This window comes from Ambystoma mexicanum, chromosome 2q, assembly GCF_040938575.1.
Source record: "Ambystoma mexicanum isolate Mex_15411 chromosome 2q, UKY_AmexF1_1, whole genome shotgun sequence".
In the NCBI taxonomy this organism is placed as follows: Eukaryota; Metazoa; Chordata; class Amphibia; order Caudata; family Ambystomatidae; genus Ambystoma; species Ambystoma mexicanum.
This window is the reverse complement of record NC_090924.1, coordinates 793,570,456-793,593,093: the sequence shown is the minus strand read 5'-3', so window position 1 is coordinate 793,593,093 and position 22,638 is coordinate 793,570,456.

Below are 22,638 nucleotides of genomic sequence, written 5' to 3'. Positions count from 1 at the left end.
TCGTACGTATGAGACCACCCGGGCTAAGGTGGGTTTCTTGGTGTCTAACTTAACGGGAAGTGCCTTGGCATGGGCTTCACCGTTGGTATTACAGGCTGATCCAGCTATCGCTCATTATGATCAGTTTGTACAGCTCTTTAAGTCTCGCTTTGAACGACCCGAGGTACAGTATGCCTCTTATGAAGCAATCATCGATATCAGACAGGGTACGCACGACGTACAGTCTTATGTTACCTCCTTCATGCAGCTTGCCACAGATGCCGGATGGCCCGAGACTGCTCAACAGACTTTGTTTCGGCGCGGCTTACAAGAAGAAATAAAGGATGAACTGGCACGTATTGCACGACCTCAAACGTTTCAGGAACTTGTATCTCTCGCTCTTCAGATTGAGTATAGGTTGAGAGAAAGAAGACAAGAAAGAAGACGTCCACGACCTTCTCCTCTAACCTTCTCCCCAAATCCTTCCAGGGAACATTCAACCTCTTCTACTGTGGAAGAACCGATGCAAATAGGTACCACCCGAGGACCTTTAACAGCCGAAGAGAAAAAGAGAAGAAGAGAACTAGGTCTCTGCATGTATTGCGGTTCTGGCAAACATTTGCTCCGAAACTGCCCAGAGGTTCCTCCACGCCGACCGGGAAACGATACACCCCGAATCTAAACAGGGATAGGTTCGGGGGTGCTGAGATGAATCCCTGTACTAACACTTTGTCTTCCCTTCCCCGTGAAGATAATCGTCTGATGATATTTCAGGTTAAACTGTCCCGGGATTCTTCTACCTTCTGGGAGGCTTTAGCCATGCTGGACTGCGGGGCAGCAGGGAATTTCATCGATGTATCCTGGGCTCAGGAGAATGACGTGCCCATTGTCCCAAAGAATCTACCCATTCCTGTCGAAGGGGTGGATGGCCAGCCTCTGTCCTCAGGACCTGTTACTCAAGAGACCCTACCTCTTAGGGTCGAATTGTTCCAACATCAGGAGGAAATGACATTCGACCTCATTAAAGCAGCGCATTTCCCGATCATCCTGGGGATTCCGTGGCTGCGTAAACATAACCCGAAAATCGATTGGTCAAACAACACTATCCAGTTTCAGTCGCAACTTTGTCTTAATGAATGCCTAAACTATAAATACTCCCTAGACTCCATGCAGAAGTGTGACTCCATGCTGGCAGCTTCACTCCATCAAGTACCGGAACATTACCAGGAGTATGCAGAGGTCTTTATGGACCAGCAACCCCACTCCCTTCCTCCTCACAGAAGAGAAGACTGTACCATTGAAATCCTACCAGATGCGTCTGTTCCTTTTGGAAGGATGTTTCCCCTATCCTTACCCGAGCGGAAAGCTCTTAAGGAATATCTAGACTGTAATCTACAGAACGGGCTTATTCAGGAGTCCAGATCACCCGCTGGAGCATCACTATTCTTCATCCCGAAGAAGGGGTCTTCGGAACTCCGTCCTTGTATTGACTACCGGGGCCTAAATCGCCTTACCATAAAGGACCGTTACCCTATGCCCTTAATCAAAGAGATATTAGAAGCTGTCCAAGGCGCATCTGTCTTCACAAAATTGGATCTCAGGGGTGCGTACCACCTGCTCCGTATAAGACAGGGTGATGAATGGAAGACGGCATTTAGGACTCCACTAGGGCATTTCGAATATCGAGTCATGCCTTTTGGTTTGGTAAACGCCCCTGCTATATTCCAGCGCTTTATGGATAAATTGTTCGCCGATCTCCTATTCTCTTCAGTGGTGGTATACTTGGATGACATCCTCATTTACTCTTCCTCTCTTCCTGAACATAGAAGACTCGTCAGACAAGTGCTAGAACGTCTACGGGAAAACAAGCTACTGGTTAAACCTGAGAAGTGTGTCTTCGAGGCCTGTTCGGTGTCTTATCTGGGTTTTATCCTCTCCCATGAGGGTATTCGTATGGATCCTTGCAAGATACAAGCAATCACCCATTGGTCTGCTCCAAGAAACGTTAAGGAAGTACAGCGTTTTCTCGGACTGGCCAATTTCTATCGCCAGTTTATCTCAGGTTTCTCCAATAGGGTTCTTCCTATCACATCACTCTTGAAGAAAGGAGTTGTCTTCATTTGGACACAGGAAGCGGATTCTGCTTTCCAAGCTTTAAAGGAAGCATTTACCTCGGCTCCCATATTGGTACAACCGGATCAACTTTTTCCCTTCATTGTGGAAACGGACGCCTCAGGTGGAGCCATAGGAGCCGCTCTCTTGCAAAAAGGGAAGGACGGACTTGAACATCCTGTGGCTTATTATTCGAAGACTCTGACACCCAGCGAAAGAAATTACTCAGTCATCGAAAGGGAGTTGCTAGCTATCAAACACGCCTTTGAAGAATGGCGTCATCTTCTTCAAGGTGCCATGCATAAGTTTACAGTCCGTACCGACCACAGTAACCTTCGAATACTTCAACAGATGGAATGTCGCAATGCTAGACATGCCCGTTGGGCTTATTTTTTCTCTCAGTTTGACTTTGTGATTACCTATCTGCCAGGCAAACTGAATATTTTAGCGGATGCTCTGTCACGCAGTCATGGGTCGGACAATGAGGCAAGTTCCAGCCACGAATTATTGTTAGCGGGCAAAGAAATTCGGACTGTGGCAAATACTTTTTTACGCGAAGTCCAGTGTGAACAATACAGTGTACCGATGAAGACTGAAGTAGCCTCTAAATTGGAAGAAAGAAAAGGGATTCTTTTCAAAGGTCAAGCCTTGTACCTATCCAACAAAAAACACCAACGACTGGCCCTTTCATGGTGTCATGATTCACCCATGGCCGGTCATAAGGGCATTCGTGCCACCAAGGATCTGGTGTCCAGACTGTTTTGGTGGCCGGGTTGGAACCAAGACGTACATTCATATGTATCTACCTGTGCCATATGTGCAACCAATAAATATCACTCATCCAAACCCTTAGGTCTTCTGCAACAGGAACCAGCACCCAAACAACCATGGACCCACGTGTCTACAGACTTTATCGTGGACCTACCTAATTCTGAAGGGAACACCGTCATCATGGTGACTGTGGATTCTCTAAGCAAACTGGCTCACTTCACTCCCTTGAGAGCATTACCTACTGCTCTTGAAACAGCTAAGACCTTTCTGAAGGAGATTGTGCGACTTCATGGCCTGCCAGAAACCGTGGTGTCAGATCGAGGTCCTCAATTCACTTCCCAATTTTGGGGTATCCTCTGCAAACAGATAGGGATTCAACGAGCCCTTTCATCTGGGTTCCATCCTCAAAGTAACGGACAAACGGAAAGGCTCAATCACACGCTGGAGCAATATCTTCGATGTTTCTGTAGCAGAAAACAAGATGACTGGAATGTCTTTCTCCCTATGGCTGAGTTCACTTATAACAATACCAAACATTCAGCCATTAATATGTCTCCTTTTTTTTGCACCTTTGGTTATCATCCGAAACATCTGCCATTGGCAGAGATTCAACCCTCAAAGATTCCCGCTCTTGACCACCTTCTGAAGGAACTCAATGACACTCATGCACTAGCCAGTAAAACCTTGGACGCTAGTCGTCATACCTATAAGGTATGGGCTGACAAAAAGAGGAAGGCTGCACCTTCTTGGTCGGAAGGGGATAAGGTTTGGTTGGCCACTAAATTTCTACCTCGCTGGACACACATAGGGAAATTCGCACCAAGATATATTGGACCGTTTCGTATCATAAAGAAAATAAATCCTGTTGCATTTCGCCTTCAGTTACCTCCCTCTCTTAAACAGGTGCATCCCGTGTTCCATACCTCTCTTTTGAAGCCCTATCTTCTGGATCCTTATAAGAGAAGATCCAAGAGACGATCCCAGGATGTGTCGTCTGAACCAGCTGAATATGAGGTGTCACATCTGGTAGATTCCCGTTACCATCACGGTATTCTACAATATTTGGTCCACTGGAAGGGTTATCCCATCGAAGAACGGACATGGGAGCCTGTGAGACACATTCATGCCTCTCGACTCATTAGAAAGTTTCACAGACTATATCCAGGCAAGCCCGGGGGCCCCCCGTGTAGAAGAGGGCATACTGTCATGACTTCAGTCGGGCGGCGTTTCTTTTCCTCATGGAGACGCCATTAACAGTTCCACCACGTCTGACGGCCGTCTGGGAGCACCGCTCTAGTGTTTTTCCAAGATGGCCGCCGGCGTTTACTACTGCCGGCTCATTCTGGCGTTCCTCGCGTTGCACCTTCACTGTTACTCTGCGTCTTGAAGGTAACGCTAGTGAACCTTTTCCTCTGTGTGTTTTTTCTCCTGTGTTCCTTCCCTGTTTCCCGTCTCCCTTTGGCCTCCCGTTTGGAATCCCGTTGCTGTCTCGATCCGTACGGCTGTACTGGTCTCTCTCTCTCTCCGTTCCATTGCCCTTCTGACTTTCAGTCTGTTTTTCCCTCGCTCTTGCTGCCCTCCTGGCTTCTATTGGTGCACTTATCACAATTGATATTTTGGCGTCTCGTCTGCCTTCTGGTGATACTCCATTTGACCATCCCATCAAGCCATCCTCCGCGGAAAGAATATTCTCCTGGACTACGCTTTCTACTCTATCCTTCACCAGAACATCTCCTGCAGGGTTTTTTCTGCCCCTTTGGGCTTTTTCCCTGCTCAGGGGCTGGCTCCCAGGAGTTCCCGCTGTTCGTGTTATCTAGTTTCCCGACAGTGTGGCATCCCAGGGAGCTCGCCCCTACTTACGTCAAAAGAAAGAAGTAAAGAGGATTGATAAAGTACAGACCCGAAGACGTTCTGGGAAGAGACCGGAACTACAAGAGAGGTCCACAGACGATTCAGGTGAGGAGGAAGGAGGGGATCGTTCGTCCAACCTAGATAAACTTGACACTGTTCTCTTGGGGTACTACAAGTCGTTTGTAGTCTCCAGGTGCAGACTCGGTCGGTTCACTGTAGAAGAGGCCATCTTTCCAGTGCAACCTGTATTTCCCAGGCTCTCGCCCTTCAGCCTGAGCTTCTGCCTGGTGGCGAAGACCTTCCAGAGTTGGACATTCTCTCTGTCCCTTACTGAAGTCTGCCATGCTGGGACCACCTTCTGCCAGTAAAGACTGCAGCTCAGGATGGTCAACAGGATCCAGATCTCCAATGAGTTCCTGGCCTTCCATTAGCTCTTCCTCAGAGTCTAATTCTACCACACAGGGTTGTACCTCCCTCTCAGCCTCAGCTGGAGGGGGAGTTACAGGTGTAACTTTGGACAACCGCAGGGAAGTCCTTGTTGGCTGCACTGAAATGCTGGCTGCTGGTTTCGGGGTGGAAGTCTTAGGTTTCCCTTTCGCTTCTGATTTCTTCGAGACAGCTGCCGACAATTCCAGTGGAGCAGGAGTGATTTCTTTCTTCATCATCTCCTGGAGAGTACCGAACATGGTACTCTCTCTTGCAGGTCTGGTTAGCTCCTGTAACCGTTTACTAGGAGGTCTGGGGGTGTGCGATATAACTCCGAGAGTTTTCAAATCGTTACCCAACAGAACGCGTCCTGGTACCTCACTCTGTATGCTGACAGGGATCTTCACAGTCATGTCGTTACACTGGATGAGAACTGGTAATTGGGGAAGCATCTGCACAGGCCCTCCAGCTAACTTGGTGAGGTGTTTGGGTGCCTTAGAAACATCCTCAGCCTGAAAAAACGATTTATCCACCACAGTTATGCTGGCCTCAGTGTCCCTAATGGCAGGAGCCTCCTGACCATTCACCTGGACACTGTCCTTATAATACTCTTTAGTATTATCGGGGATAGAATTATAGACATCTCAATTCTGTTGTTCCCACAACCCCAGAGACACTAAAGAAACGCTGGCTGAGACTCCAATGGGTTCATCAGCCAGCAGTAGAAAGTTTCCACTTGCCATTTGGACTTCCTCCTCTGGATCGAAGGCTAAGGAGGCAAGCTGGACACCTGAAGGTTTACCCTTACATCTGGGATCTCCTTTCACGTGGTCAGTCGAGCCACAAACAAAGCATTTACCCAATGCTTTCTGGAATGGTGGCTTGTTCTGGCCTCCTTCCAGTTTGGCACCAGAAGACACACTATTCTGCTGCGGTTTTCCTTGTGGCTTACCCTTCTGGCTTTGTTTGGGGCCCTCTTTGGAATTTGAGTTATTTGAATTCTCTTTTGAGTCTTTCTTAGGCTGTTTTCCCTCATCCTTTTTCTGAGTTGCCCCACAATCCTTATGAGTAGCCCTGTTGGCAACCCATAAGTCAGCAGCCTTAGCTAGCTTCCTGGAATCCAATTCCTTCGAATCAGCCAAGTGCTGTCTGAGCTCAGGAGAACAGGCATCATAAATAGACTCCAACATAAAAAGATTTTTCATACCCTCATAAGTGTTCACTTTGTAACCCTTAATCCATCCCTCTAAGTTTTTCAACCCTTCACTCACCCAGGTAGCCCAAGGGGTACCATCATGCTTTTTGAGGGTTCCAAACCTCTTAGGATACTGGGAAGGGGTGTTCCCGAATCGAGCCATCAAAGCTAGTTTCACACTTTCGTAATCCGTCTTATCCGCCTCCCCCAACTCCATTACCACATCAGTCGCAACAGGGGGGAGCCTAGAGAACAACCAGGGAAGTAAATCATTCCCGGTGATGTCCTGGAGCCCATGATTGTACTCAAACAGCTTTAACCAATCAGAAACATGCAATCTCGGTTCATACATACCCACTAATTCCTTCGGCATCCGGGGTCTTTTGGGACTGGAGCTTCTAGAGGAACCAGAGGAGAGAGAAGCATTTTCCACAGACAACTTTTTCATCTCTAACTCGTGATTAAGTTCTATTTCTCTGAGCCTTAACTCAGCTTGCTTCTGCTCAGCCTGGGCATTCATCCGTCTGAACTCAAGCTCTTGGTTTCTTTCAGATTGAGCCAAGAACCGTTTGTATTCTAATTCGAGCTTCATTTTTTCAAGTTCAAAATAAGCAGGGTTACATGTGGGACCTGGTATGGGCCCCGTAGGTACAGCTGGTAAGGCAGACAGAGGAGCAGGGGAGACAGTTTAGTTAGCCTCTCCTTCCTCTTCAGCCTCTTCATCACTATCATCACTTTGATTTAGATCAACACCATTACTGTTATCTACATTTGCTGGAGAAGTTGGTTCCTCTGAACCAGTACCCAGACTTTGGTTCGCCAGCAATATCGCTATCAGTTCTACTTTCTTGCCTCTTACAGAAAGATTCTCTTGTCTACAGAGGGCTCGTAAACTCTCAGTTTTTTCACCTGACAAGGATTCTTGACTGTAAACTTCCATAGTAGACATGTTTTTGAAAGTTGCTTTTTAGTGCTAAGCTTTGTGGTTAGTTATCCTAAAGTGTCGAAAAGCACTCTAAACTGTATACTCGATACAAATCCCACCACTGTACACCAGTGTTAGGCGGAAACCTGTGCAGTTCCCTCTGGGACCACTGCAAAAGATTTAGGACTACAGGTGTTTGGCAGTAAACCCACTTGGTAGCAGTCTGTACCACACAGATTCACTTGGTAGCTGTGGCTGAGCAGTCAAACTCACCTGGAGGAGCAAGAGCCTGCTGGAGCAGTGCCTCACACCCGAGATGAGCTGGAGGCTCATCTGCAACAAAGGTATGCCCCCTGGCTCCCCGTGTACCACTGCTGAGAGCATATTCTTTTTTTGCAAAATCGCCTGAAAACGCATGACAATACACCTCATGCGCATCCGTGTGCCTGTATTTATTTACTGGCTCCATCACAGCCGAAAACGCTGTTTTTATTGCATTATTTGAGGCCACCATTGCAATCCACGAGGCTGCCCCAATCAAAGATGGCCGCCGCCCCTTCCTACTGAAGCTGCCTGGCTTCGTCTGCCTGCAGGTCCTGCAGTCTGCCCTGATTGGCCATTTACCCTTCTTTTGGGCCAATCCCTCGCCGGAAGGCGAGCGCCGGCCCACCCACTAAGGAACCATCCCAACAAGGAACAGCTCCTGTCTTGAGCCTGTCCTGAGCCGCATGGGCCGAGGGCCCTGCCACTCTAACCCTTCTGCCCAAGGCTCCTACACTCAACCCCCGGTAAGCAATGTGAACTCCCTCACTCGAACTTCCAGCCTGCTTGTTAAACTCACCTACTGTAAATCTGCCCACCACAAACTCAGTCCGCGCTCCTAACGCCTCCCCCATGCATCGCTGTAGTTGCATATTAACTATTTGGATCCGGATGCCTAGCGTTAGACCAGACTCTGCCCTTAGCGGCCCAGTGTTGCCTGTGCTAGTCATCTATTTGCCCACACTGCCTGTGTTAGTTATTTATTGAATGCCCACACTGCTTTTTGCCTCTGCCCTTAGTGGCCTAGTGTTGCCTGTGCTAGTCATCTATTTGCCCACACTGCCTGTGTTAGTCATTTATTGAATGCCCACACTGCTTTTTTGCCTCTGCCCTTAGCGGCCCAGTGTTGCCTGTGCTAGTCATCTATTTGCCCACACTGCCTGTGTTAGTCATTTATTGATTGCCCACACTGCTTTTTGCCTCTGCCCTTAGCGGCCCAGTGTTGCCTGTGCTAGTCATCTATTTGCCCACACTGCCTGTCTTAGTCATTTATTGAATGCCCACACTGCTTTTTTGCCTCTGCCCTTAGCGGCCCAGTGTTGCCTGTGCTAGTCATCTATTTGCCCACACTGCCTATGTTAGTCATCTATTTGCCCACACTGCCTGTGTTAGTCATTTATTGAATGGACCACACTGCTTTTTGCCTCTGCCCTTAGCGGCCCAGTGTTGCCTGTGCTAGTCATCTATTTGCCCACACTGCCTGTGTTAGTCATCTATTTGCCCACACTGCCTGTGTTAGTCATTTATTGAATGCCCACACTGCTTTTTTGCCTCTGCCCTTAGCGGGCCAGTGTTGCCTGTGTTAGTCATTTATTGAATGCCTAGACTGCTTTTTTGCCCCTGTCCTTAACTTCCCATGATGGCCACTCTAAGAGGCGCCACCCTGACTATGGCAACGCTCCTCCCGTTACTCCACAATGTTGCACCTCAGAACAATACCAGTACAACCACTCCACTCTACTCAGACCTCCCATCCCCGATAGAATGGATCAACAGATTCGCTCGTCCATCTACACCCTTCACACCATGCCCTACACCCCTCAGAAACACACGACTAGGCTCGCGCCTCTATCTACCCACTACCACCATCCTGAATACAGCCCCATCCATCATACATAGAAACGCTAGACTTAGCCTCCGCACCACCCTTAGTCACAAATCCATCAGATCCAACACCAACCTGACTAAGAACCAGATGCATCTGACACCACATAGCGACTCCATAGTGAGCCAAAACCCCTCAACACCTCACACACCGCAACTTACGATAATCAACCTTACTCCCTTACCCATTAAAGGCGCTCTCATCAACGCCCGCTCCTTGGTAGCCCACGCCCTCGATGTTGCTGACATCATCTCTGCTAACCACCTCGACTTTATCGCTATCACGGAGACGTGGCTCCACCTAGCAGCTGGCCCTGTACTCTTTCCTTAGCCATCCCTGAGAATTACATCTTCTACGCTGACAGAAAAAACGGAATAGGAGGAGGTGTGGCAATTATTGCCAAATCTAACCTCAACATCAGAGAAGCAACCAACACTACCTTACCCTCTGCTGAACTCCTGTCCATCAAACTTCCATTATCGGGCACCCAAACCATCCTCCTTCACATTATATACAGACCTCCAGGCGCCCCATCCACCTTTGAAGAGGATATCTCTCTTCTACTCACCACAAATACCAAACCTAAATCACAAATCATCATCATGGGTGATTTCAACCTGGTACTCAATGACCCCAACGACAATCATGCCGCCTCCCTTAATGACACATCACCCACTTGGGCCTCACCCAACACATTAACAAACCTACCCACACTAAAGGAAGATCCTTAGACTGGATAGCAGATGCCAACTGCAATCTATCACTGACAGACATCACACCCTGTGCTTGGACAGACCATCAGCTCATCACCTTCTCTCTACCTAGGACTACACTCTCTACTACACCACCTCCCAGGACGTCTCAAATAATCTCCAGAAACAACCGTAACATCACTATGGAAAACCTTAGACCATTTCTCATGCCAATCTCTAAAGCCAACCTTCCCACTCAGAATGACAACCCGTCCACCCTGGTAGATCTCTACAATAATACATTGGAACTAGCACTCAACCAGATAGCTCCACTCAAACAACGTAAAGCCAAACCTACTGCTCACACTAACAAATGGTTCTCGCAGAACTAAAAGATCTCCGTAACCTTAAAAGAGCTCCGGAAACCAGATGGAGAAAAGCACCTTCTCCATCCACTAAAGACAACCTCACTACAGCTGCCACTACCTATAGATCTGCTAACTTAAATGCCAAAAAAGAGATTTATAACACAAGAATACACAACGCCAAATCTGGCACGAAGGAATTTTTCTCCATACTAAGAGAACTTGAATCGCCACTGCCACCCTCAGAGGATTGCACTAAGGACAAGGCATGGTGCAATAATATCCAACTTGCTCTCTCTAACAAAATTGCCTTGCTTCAAGCAAAGGTAGAAGCCAAAAAAGCCAACTTGGTCGCCAAGGATATCCTCAATAGCAAAAATGACCACACCACTCCCAACTGCCCTCCTTTCCATTTCTCTTCAGTCACTGAAGAAAAAGTAGTTAAGATAATCGCTAGCCTTAAACCATCCAATTGTAAAGGTGACTTATGTCCCGCCTCTGTCATCAAAGATGGAGCTAAAGATCTAGCTCCCATCATCACCTCACTGATCAACTCTTCCCTCAAGAACTCAGTAGTCCCTAATATCCTCAAAGAAGCGTGGGTCCTCCCCCTCCTCAAAAAGCCCAACCTAGACCCTAACGCCCCTACGAATTACAGACCCATCACCACGGTCCCTTTCCTCCTCAAAATACTAGACAGAGTCGCCTACCTCCAAATACAACAACATTTGGAAGACAATAACCTCTTAGGCCTGCAACAATCCGGCTTTAGACCCAGGCATGGGACCGAAAATGCCCTCCTGGATCTAAAAATCCAAATGGATGAAGCCAAAGACAAGGGCAGCTTGGCCATTCTGCTCCTATTAGATCTCTCTGCGGCCTTCGACCTGGTTCACCACCAGATCCTTACACAACACCTTTCCTCGGCTGCCGCATTCTCACAGAATGCCACCAATTGGATTCAGTCATTTCTGTCTGACAGATCGACTAGGGTCTTCGCCCCTTCAGCGGCTGCTGATCCTATCCCAATCCAATGCGCAGTTCCCCAAGGCTCCTGCATCTCCCCCACACTTTACAACATCTTCACGAAGCTTCTCTTCGACCGTCTTGACGAACTGGGTGTCAGCTACACTAACTATGCAGACGACACCCAGGTCCTCATCACACTCACTGGCTGCTATGAAAAAGATGTTACAAAGCTTAACGAAATCTAACTAGAAATCCAAGCCTGGATGGCCACACACAGTCTCTGCCTTAACGACGATAAGACGGAACTGCTTATTGTAGGCTCCCAGGCCCGCCTCAACAAATTAGATTCTAGGTACAAATCCTTCACCATTGATGGCAACATCATAAAAGTATCCAAAGAGGTGAAAACACTAGGCGTGTACCTCGACTCCACCCTATCGTTGAAAAAACAAATAAATGCCACCATCTCATCTACTACATATACCAACAAACTTATCAATGCCTGTAGACCTTTTCTATCATCCTCCAGCTGCCTCACCCTATCCAGAGCATTGATTTTGTCTAAATTAGACTATTGTAACACACTCTTCCTAGGTACTACCTCCAAAAATATAGACAAACTCCAGATCCTCCAAAACAATGCCTTAAGATGTGCTCTTAACCTCCCGCGCAAGGCACACATCTCCACGGCTAGCAAAGATGTCCACTGGCTCCCAATACGAGACAGAATCAAGCTACGAACTCTTGTCATTACACACAAGTGCCTCTCCCTGACTGCCCCGCGATACCTATCCGACAAATTCGCTAGACACAGCACTTCTAGACCCACCAGAACTCCCTACTTGCACCAACTCAGGGTCCCTAAATTCAACCTAAAAACAGCAGGAGGTTCCAGTTTCCCGGTTCTTGCAGCTCAATGTTGGAACACCTTCCCTCTTGCAATCAGATCGGAAGCCTCCTTTGGCCATTCAGAGCCATGGTGAAATCTTGGCTCTCTGCATAAACACGTGCTAATTACTCACTCAACCTAGGTCTTAACTATACCGTGAAACAGATCACCATGTAACCCGAACCGCTATTTTCTATTGTATTCTTTGCTTATTTTTTACTTCACCATTTGTCTGCACCATTGAATGTATGTACTTTTCCTGCTGTGCGCAACGATATGTAACTATGTTGTCCATATGTTTATGCGCCCAGTTACCCGAGGGTCCGGTCGCGCTCTATAAATAAACTAACTAAACTAAACTAAACTAAACTAGGCAGTATGTGGAGTATACAAAATAGGGCAATTTACACAGTAGGACAAGCAAACACGTAACAAGGCTTCGGTGTAAAGATATATAGTTATTTATTTATAAAAACACATCTACGGAAAACACTCTGGCACTTAATATGGCAAACAACTTCAGTCACAATTACTATCAGAAAAAGATCAATCCCCCTAACAATAGTTTGACAAGTCTAGGTTCAACGGCACCACTTATTTGCAGACAGAGGTGAATGCTTTAACCTATATGGCACTCTAGTATTCGTTAGGACGGGAGAGAAAAAGGCAGGAAATGAAATCAATTCGGTACCAACACTTTTACGAACAAATGCAAGGCAAGTAAGGCAGGGTCTACTGTAGATCGTAAAGTTCAGAGGCCAGGCCCATCTCGGAGAGAGGCAAGGCGATATGTCCCAAAAAGTATCACAGTGGAAATGCACTTCGAGTCTTTGTCGCAAATTGTTATTGAAAGATTGGACCAGTTTAGAACAGAAAGTTAAGAAAGCTTGGAGGCGACCGAATGGAGAGGCGAGGATTAAGACCCCTCACTCTATCCGGCAAAAAGGGAAGCCAGGCGGACACGGTACTTTTTTTGTGGAGAGACAGCTCTGGCGGGGGCAGTGGTTCCTGGTGGTGGATGCACGTCGGGTCTTTGCCAAGAGAAGAGATCATCTCGTTGTCGAAGGAAAGTTGAAGATCGTTACACCACCAGGGAAGAGACCAGCCGCGGAATGCTCCGTCACAAGGCACCACCTTTTGGTTGCGGTACAGACGTAGTGGCTATCCGGTTGCCGGGATGCTCTGCACGGGCAATTTGACCACTACGTCCTGGAACGAAAAAAAAGCAAAGGGGACTGGTTGTTCCCACCAGTCAGGGGAAGAGACTCTCCGGCGGGGAGATCTCCTCTGTCGTCGGGAAGTGGTGAGTCGGTTCAGCAGGGCTCCATCGGAGGTGTCGTCGTTGCAGGTCAGCTCAGCTTTACCCTCGTCGGATTCTTAGGTCCTGTGGCGACATCTGAAGATCCAGTCCCAAAAGCCCTGCTTTTATGCAGAAAACCCCCATTCATTCAGCCTAGCTGTCAATCAAAACACACTAAGTGGTGAGCGGGGTGGCTCACCACTTGGGCCAATCACACCAGAGTGCGACTTGAGTTGGCAAGGCAACTCAGTCCAGGGTGCCTAAACCCCCTCCCACACCCCCTATGGTACCCAGACAGAATGGCACCACTTTGAAGGCCCGCCAAAAGTGGAACAAAGGGCTCAACCTTTGGTTTAGGAGTCACAGAGACGAACACAGACGCCATTTGAAAAACCGAGTTCTGACAGAAAATACCAACCGATAGATTTATTGAAGATAAATAAACCGGCGGTATGTTAGAGATTAACGAGAAAAAGTATTAACCTCCAACAATGGGAAGAACCCCATAGGGTTATATTCGGAGTCGAATATAACAAGTAGTTTCCACTGCCACCAGCCAAAACTCGACGAGGGGGGACGGGACAGTGCCCCCTCGAATAACAGACCCAGGAGTAATCGAATTACCCCTACTAGTACGTCCATAATAGGATGGTTTGTACTAGTTCTGTTAGTAAATTTAGGTCTAGTAAAGCCAATGGTGACTTTACATTCCCGGGGAGACAGTAGTCAGTCCCCGGGTATGGAGTCTATGGTGGAGGTCCGCTAGGACGCCCCAGTGTTACGGCACGGATGGTGCGTTGTAACACACATAGCAAAACATATGAGACCCTGTGGAGTAAAAGACCCCATAGCCCATAGAACACATTGGGCCTCATTACGACCCTGGCGGTAAGGGGTTAGCGCCAGCGTTAGCTGCGCCGACCCCTTACCGCCAATTACGAGTTCCCTTTCCGCCATGGCGGTTTTTACACCTGCTTTTAGCGGGTGTAAAAAACCATGGCGGTAAGGGAACTTGGTGTTAATTACGCCACCGTAATTTACGGTGGCGTAATTAACGCCTTCCCCACTCCCATTATGCCCTATGGGGCAAAAATGGGAATGGGGAAGGGTAAATGGGGATTGGGGATTTACCGCCCCGCCAAGGTCGGAATGGGGCGGTAAATCCCCTTACCGCCATGGCGTTAACGTAGTTAGCACCATGGCGGTAAAGTCACGGCCCTGGCGGTAACTTACCGCCAGGGTCGTAATGAGGCCCATTGACATTCAAAGGAATTACACACATTCATGTCCAAGAGTGGGGGAAAAAGAGTCTCACTCTTGGCAGGATGGAAAAAACAAACTCCAGAAATCCAGCAAAGCTGCTGGGGGACTCACTAGGTTAGGAAATTCAGCCTAAACAGAGAATTCTCCCTAACAATTCTCATCTCCTCAGACATACCCATCTCCTTGAACTGACAATTTTTTTCTCTCCTCTGACTTGAAACTCTCTGTCCCTCAGGCTAAGCCTGCTCCAGCACTGCCACCTACCTTCCCTGTCATTCGGCCCATGAAGCGTGTGTCAGTGGATGCCTTGCCACTACTTTCTTTTCTCCTCCTATGCCTGTGGCGGACTCACACTCTGACCCAGCCCTCTCAAACCTGCATCTTTCTATCTCCAACAATGTGAGCGTCCTTGCCCCTGTGATGAGAATCCGTCTGAAGCCTACCTCCAAGTGCAACTCTTGGTATGACTCCGACCTCGCTGCCCTGAAAGGCAAGTGCAAAGTGGTGGGCTTCGGGCACATCCTCTGACAAACTGGCCTGCTCCCAGCTCCAACGGCAATACAGACTCTGTGTCCTGTCAAAGAAGAGAGTCCACATCCAAGCCTGCATCTCTGTGGCCTCTAAGAACACGGCTGCACTCTTTAAAATCTGCAAAGATCTGGCAAATTCTTCTTCAGTCTCCACCTCTCCTGTTCCTTCCCAAGCCCTCTGCATGGCTCTAGATTCCATCTTCACCACTAAAATTCAGGACATACTGTCCTATCTCTCCTGTACCTCTCCTTCTACCTCTCATGGCCCCAATCTGGTTGCCTCTCCCTCTCCTCCTCCTTTCTCCTCTTTCTCTCCGACAACACATAACAATGTTTCTAGACAAGTCCAATCTATGAACTGTCATCCAAACAGGTGCTGCCCTGCTCCTCCAGAACCATCAAGGACCACATTGACACCCTCGCTCCAGCCTTGGCCGATTTCTACAATCACTCTTTACCACTGGATCTTCCCCTCTCTCCTCAAGCACACTGAATCTAATGGTTGTCTTCATGACCATCAGTCTGGCTTTAGAGGCATGGTAACTGCTCTCCTGAACACCCGTGAAGATCTGCTCACTAATCTTCATTCTAGCCTTCCTTCTATCCTCATCCTCATTGACGTTTCCTTTGCTTTTGGAATGGTCATTAACAACATCCTGATCAAACAACTCTGTGAGAACCTGTACATCATGAATCATGCCCTGGAGTGGTTGGTCTCCTTCCTCTGGGACCGACCCTCCTAGGTATAACTTGGGTCCTATGTCTCCACCACCTCTCTCTCCACATGCGGGGATACTCAGGGCTCTGTCCTCTCGCCCTGGCTCTCCAATGTCTACTTGGCCCCTTTGACCCACCTGATCTCTACCATCTCCTCTAACTTTCAGTGTTATGCGGATGACACTCAGCTCTCTTTCAGGCTCCCCTCAGTCTCCTCTCTCGCTCATTCGTGACTGTCTTTCCACGATTCAGGATTGGCATGCCTCCAACAATCTCTATCTTAATGCCAGTAAGACTGTTACGGGCCGGCGTTCACCTCATCCTGTGTGGAAGCCCCTGCCACCTGCATCCTCAGCAGCTCGGCTCCCTAGTGCAGTCGGTTTCCCAAGTACGGATACCAGGAAGGTCAGGAGGGTTGTAGCGCTTCCCAAAGGGATACGGCATAATGCTGCTCCATTCTATACACGGTGGCAGCTACCGTGGAAGTTAGCAACATGAAACTACACTTCCCAGAAAACCTAGCTCCGTGCTGTAGTTCGACTGTGGAGCCTCGCATTGGCTTGCCCTGCCTCCTTTACTGATGTATTCCACGGTTGCAGCCGGGACGCTGCTTCTGTTTAAAGCTACTCCCGGCTACTAGAAGTTCCTCCTTCAAGTGCCAACCCTTTAATTCTTTACGGTATTGACCCGTATTTGTTTACTGGACTTCGTTATTGGATTTCCCTGGCTTATACCTGTCTACCCGTGTACCGGACCTTTGCTTATCTTCCTGGAACCCCCACTAACGTTTTGCCATTGTTCCTGTACGTATGTGTACCGAACCCCTGCTTGCTTCCACAGACTCTGTAAGATAAGGTTCTGTCTTTGTCTTTGCCTGCACATGTATCAGACCCCTGTTTGCTGCCGGACTGCTTTTCTAGATGTTTTCTAGATGTTTTTGCCATGGTTGCTGCCCGCTAGTGTACCAGACCTTGCCTGCCTTCGAACTACCTTTCCTCCCTGAACTACCATTCCGTCTGGTTGCCTTCATCCTGCAGTCACCAGTATCCTACTAACATTCCCCTTTTTCTTATTTTATCCCTGCCGTTGTGTTCTGATTTCCTCCAATCCTTCAGTCCTTCTCCACTGGTAAGATCCTGTCCACCTAATGATTTATGTCATAGCTTAATCCAGTTAGATTCTATGTCTTGTTATTTTCCTAGGTGATTTCCTGTGTTGTGCCATACTTTCCATACAACGGGGGGAAAAGCTCAGGTATTCCATTGGTTAGTAACACTTTCAGAGGATAAGTGCTACCTTCAAAACACTTACTTGTTGTTCTTTCCTTTGCAGCCTGGTCCGTGGTGGTGCGTTCTCCCCGCTCTTTTGGGTGATCGGTCCACTTGTCTGGTTATTAGACAGCAAGGGGTCATATCATTTAGAAGGTCTTATTCCTTCACAGAGAGGAGGCTTGGGTGGAAGCTCCACCCAAAGCTCTTCAAGCAACTTCCCGGCTTTACGGTTCTATTCTCCGGTTTTACGCACTCCCCTCACCAGTGAGTAACAAAGACAGAGATCCTTCTCATTGGGAACCCTGCTCTCGCTTTCCCACTCTCTCTCTCTGACCGCCCTCCCTCTTCCTTCACCTTCCTGTGGGCTAAAATCCTTGGTGTCATCTTCGGCTCCACTCTCTCCTCACATCATGGACCTTGCCAAGAAGGCCCACTACCAGCTGCACCTCCTCAGAGGTATTCTTCCTTTTCTCACTTTCCCCCAGTAGCTCACTGTCTCCAGAGCCCTGGTTCTCTCTAGTCTGGACAACTGCAACAGCCTCTTTCCCAATCTGCCTTCCTCTACTCTCCGACCTCTGCAACTAAACCAGAACAGGACTGCAAGACTTGTCCTTGGCTTCAAGCCCAGGGACCATATCTCTCCAGCCCCTCAAATCTCTCCACTGGCTCCTGGTGGCTGCAAGGATCAAGTTCAAGATCCTCTGCATCATCCACAATACTTTCTGGGGTTGGGACCCACACTAAATCCAACTCTCTCTCCCAAAATAGATTCCTTCTCAAGCGCTTTGCTCAGCTACCTCAAACTCTCTGAGGGTCAGACGCTTCTCCAGGGAGAGAGTGGGCCAGATCTCTCTCCTCTGCAATTGCCTCCCTCTTGAATGGCCTCCCCACCCCACTTAAACTTGAGCCAGACCACATGAAGTTCCGCAAGCAGCTCAAGGCCTTCATTTTCTCCTCTGCTTTCTCTCTCTCTCTCTCTCTCCCCTGCTGACCTACCTATATGCTGCACCGAATTGTTGCTTAACTACCCTCTGAGTTTACTGAGTACCAGGCTCCTCCATGATCTGTCTCCCCTTTACTGTCTCTGGGCCAACCTTGTCGAGCCCTTCGCTCAGCTACCTCAAACTCTCTGAGGGTCAGACACTTCTCCAGGGCGAGAGTGGGGGGCAGATCTCTCTCCTCTGCAGGTGCCTCCCTCTGGAATGGCCTCCCTGCCACACTTAAACTTGAGCAGGACCACCTGAAGTTCAGGAAGGACCTCAAGACCTTCATTTTCTCCTCTACTTTCTCTCTCTCTCTCCCCCCTGCTGACCTACCTATCTGCTGCACCGACTGGTTGCTTGACTACCCTCTGAGTCTTACTGGGTACCAGGCTTCTCCATGATCAGTCTCCCCTGCACTGCCTTTGGGCCTACCATGCACTTAGGGGCTGTATCTGTAACCCCACAGTCTCCTGCCTCCTTGAACTTACCCAGAGCTGCATTGCTCTGTCTGCATTTACTCAGAGCAATGCTGCCCTGATTGCACTTACCCCTTCCCACTCCCTGGCACTTCCCCCTCCTCTCTTCCCCCTGCACTTTACGTCATTGCACTTGCACAATCTGAATGACACAATGCCCAGTAAGATAATTTGTCTTGTACTCCCTCTGCCTCCTCTCCTTTGTCTTGTCGCACCTAGAAACACTTCTGTACAAGCGTGTTATAAATGATATATCATATCATGAGCAGAGTGGGGAGAGAGAGATCTGTAAGATTTTGCTACATCTGCCCTCTCATCCCACATGCTTCTGGTGTCCCCAGTGCATTTATCCTAGACGAGATAAAGTTAATAGAGGCACTGTGTCTAGTGCACCTAGCTCTGTGTAGGGTACAAGGGCAATCAGTCACAGCATCTATTTTACCTGGTCATGACACATTTTCAAACACAGATAGAATGTGCATTGTACAGAAAAAGTTCAGTTGAATTTGAAAGGGTTCATTATAATAAACAACTGATTGGAGCAAGGGGTGAAGAGTTGCAGAGCTGGAGGGATGAGGGGATCCTCAGAAGAAGGGGTGGCACAGGCTAACCAAGAATGTGGAAATGCATGGAGGAAGTACCTGAAGTATCTGACATGGCTCAAGGAGTCAATGAAACCTGTTAAAGTTCAGTGACTCACACATTTTTCTCTGAGTTTTAACCATGATGGCATAGTGACTGTTGGCACAAATGGGAACTGCAGCCACACGCTTCACATTGCTGATCTGGCTGAAGGTACAGCTGTGCTTCTTGATGTATTTTGGACTTGTGGACAGTATGCCTACAGACAATTACCTCCAGCCTGGCAAGGTGTGTGCAGTCTCACTGTGCTAAATGTGCCTGTATGTGGTATTCCTGAGGAACACTTAGTACTTGCCTGCCCGATGCTCAAAGCCACATCTGTGCCCCTTTCCCCCCTGTGCCCTGTGCTTACCCTGTATCATTTAAATGGACTCCCCAATGACTTTGCCTGATCGTGGAAAGGAGGAACCATTGGATTTTATCAATGTTCTTTTATTTTTCAAGTGTGTGGGTACATATAAACAGTTTTATTGGATTGCAGGTGTACTAAGAACCTACCAATTCACTTCTCAATTAAATAATAATGTGATGCATCAAGGGATTCAGTCACTTGTCCCCAGGGGGGAGCTATTTTGTGAAACTGAGGAGGTGAGACCGCAACACAATATTCCCGCTAGTGGTGGCAGCAAGTGGCACCTCAAAACCATCTATAGAGTACTCGCCACCATTCAATGTGGGTCCAGCATGATAGTTGGAACAAAGAATGTGCCATGTGTCCAGAATTAATGACCTTCAGATGGAAGGAACATGAAAGGAGGAGGTTCTCTGCATCCATGGGCACACAGAGACTTACCCCCTGATTGAACTCCCCATAACCATCTTGGGGAAAGAGATGTGGATAACAGTTGCAGTATTCCCTAGGCTACCTGCCCAATTAATCATAGGTAGCAACATGCCACTGTTGCATCAGTGATTGTCCCAGATCACCCAAATGGACCTTAATATAAAATCCCTATGTTCATGCTGCTTCAAATCCAGAGACAGGGAACCATGATGGGCGAGTAAAGATGAACCATATAGATGGGGATGGAACACAGTGGTGAAACCTTCACCTAAAGGTTACTCAAGTGTCATCCCCAAAAAAGAAGCCAGAAAACTAACAACAAAAGAGAAGAGGAGAGACTCGCCCCATCAGAAAAAGGACTCAAGTTCCGATGAGGAACTCCCTTTCCAGCACATTAAGAAGCCCACTGAGATTATACCAGCTGACAGAAGAACAGACTCCTCCAACATCTGTTATTGTGGTATTACTACTGAAAACTATCTGCCTGGTACTGAGAAGAACAAAACTCCAGGAGTGATAAAGCATAAGTATGATATGATATGATATGGCATTCGTAACGCGCCTATACACAAGTGTTTCAAGGCGAGACGAGGCAGGGGGGGAACAAGGGGAGAACAGACAACGATCCTACTAGGCCAGGTGTCATTCAGATCACGCAAGTGCAAGGGTAGGGAGACTGGGAAAAGTGCAAGGGGAAGGGGAGAGGGGAAGTGCAGTACATGGTTAGTAGAATACAAGATAAGTAATAGGGCCAGCTGGTGGCAAGTGCAAGGAGAGTGCAGTACATGGTTAGTAGAATACAAGATAAATAATAGGGCCAGCTGGTGGCAAGTGCAAGGTAAGTGCCGGGAGAAGGGGCTGAAGTATACAGAGACAGTCCCGTAGTGCAGGTAGGCAGTGCAGGGAAGAATGGCAGGGCCAAGGACCGAGATCGGTGAGTGGCCAGTTGCAGATTCAGTGCAGGTTCAGTGATTTTAGCATGGGAGAGAGGGAGAGAAAGCAGAGGCAAAGAGGAAGGTTTTGGGGTGCTTCCGGAACCGGAGATGGTTCTCCTCAAGTTTCAGGGAGGCAGGAAGGCTGTTCCAGAGGGAGGCCCCTGCTGCGGAGAGAGATCTACCCCCAGCTCGTTGCTTGGAGAAGCGGCTGACCCTGAGGTAGTTGGAGGTGGATGAGGGAAGAGCTCGAGAAGGAAGATATTTAGGAAGAGAGAGTTGAAGGTATTTTGGCCCAAGGCCCCAGAAGGCCCTGTGGACAATGCAGAGGGTTTTGAACTTAATCCTCGCAGCCACTGGGAGCCAGTGTAGCGATTTCAGTCCTGGAGAGATAAGGTCCATGGGCTTGAGGCCAAGGACAAGTCTCGCAGTCCTGTTCTGGATGAGTTGCAAAGGGCGGAGAGTAGAGGCAGGAAGATTTAGATAGAGGCTGTTACAGTAGTCCAGCTTCGAGAGAACCAGGGCTCTGGAGACAGTGAGTTTCTGGGGGAAGGAGAGGAAAGGAAGGATACCTCTGAGGAGGTGTAGCTGGTAGTGTGACTTCTTAGAGACGTCAGATATGTGAGGAGAGAAAGAGAGTGTGGAGTCGAAGATGACCCTGAGGTTTTTTGCTGACAGTAGCTGACAGGTACTAGGACAAAGAGAACCAACAAGTTATAACGAATACAACTCAAGCATATACTGTGAAGAAGAAGACTTGTGGAGTTTGAATATGGGAAGAGCTGGGAGCTTCTGAGTACTGAGAGTTCCTCGGTCACGAGGACCTGGCCAGTGGGCGTATCAGAGAGGCATGGAGAAAACAGAGAACTGTGGCATGCAGGGACAGAGAATCCAGAGGAAAGGAGAACCGAGTGAGCGGTGGCATGACCTAGGAAAGGTGGACTGTTGAGTGCAGAAGCTGTGCCGATGCCAAGAGCTATCCCTAAGAGAGATCTGGTGACGCCAGCCTGTGAACAAGAAGGTAACAGGAGAGGCGGATACCCGGAAAGTGGTGCTGGGGGCAGGGATACATGCAGCTACTCGCCCCAGTGACAAAATCAGTGGATATAAGAGTTAGAATAACTATGGGACTCACTCTACTCATCCTAGTGAGACAACAAGTGTTTATTAGAATGAGAATAAATACAAGACTCGGTATACTTATACCAGGAAGGGCACAAGTATCATTAAGAAACAGAATAACCCTAAGAAAGAGAGTTATACTGGAACCTGTCTCACAAAGTATTGCAAGACAGAAATTTAGCAATAAAAACCTTCACAGTGGTTTGGAAGACCATGTCCAAAGTAAGTATGTCTTCCATGCAAACTAACTCCATCTGAACCTACCACTAAATACAACTAAGGTAATTAGGCCAAGAGAATGTATCATCTTCACATGTCTTCACTTCTTCATAGATAGTCTATTTATACACAGGTTTCTTTTCAGCTCATATAGTTCTTAGCATAATCTCATTTGATACTCTCTTTTATCAAACCTTGTAGCTCTCGAAAGTGACGCTTGGGTCTCTGGCTTTATCTGTTCCTATCTTTTGAGTACTTGGAGTATCTTGCAGTATTTTTCCTTCCAGAAGTTCCTCAC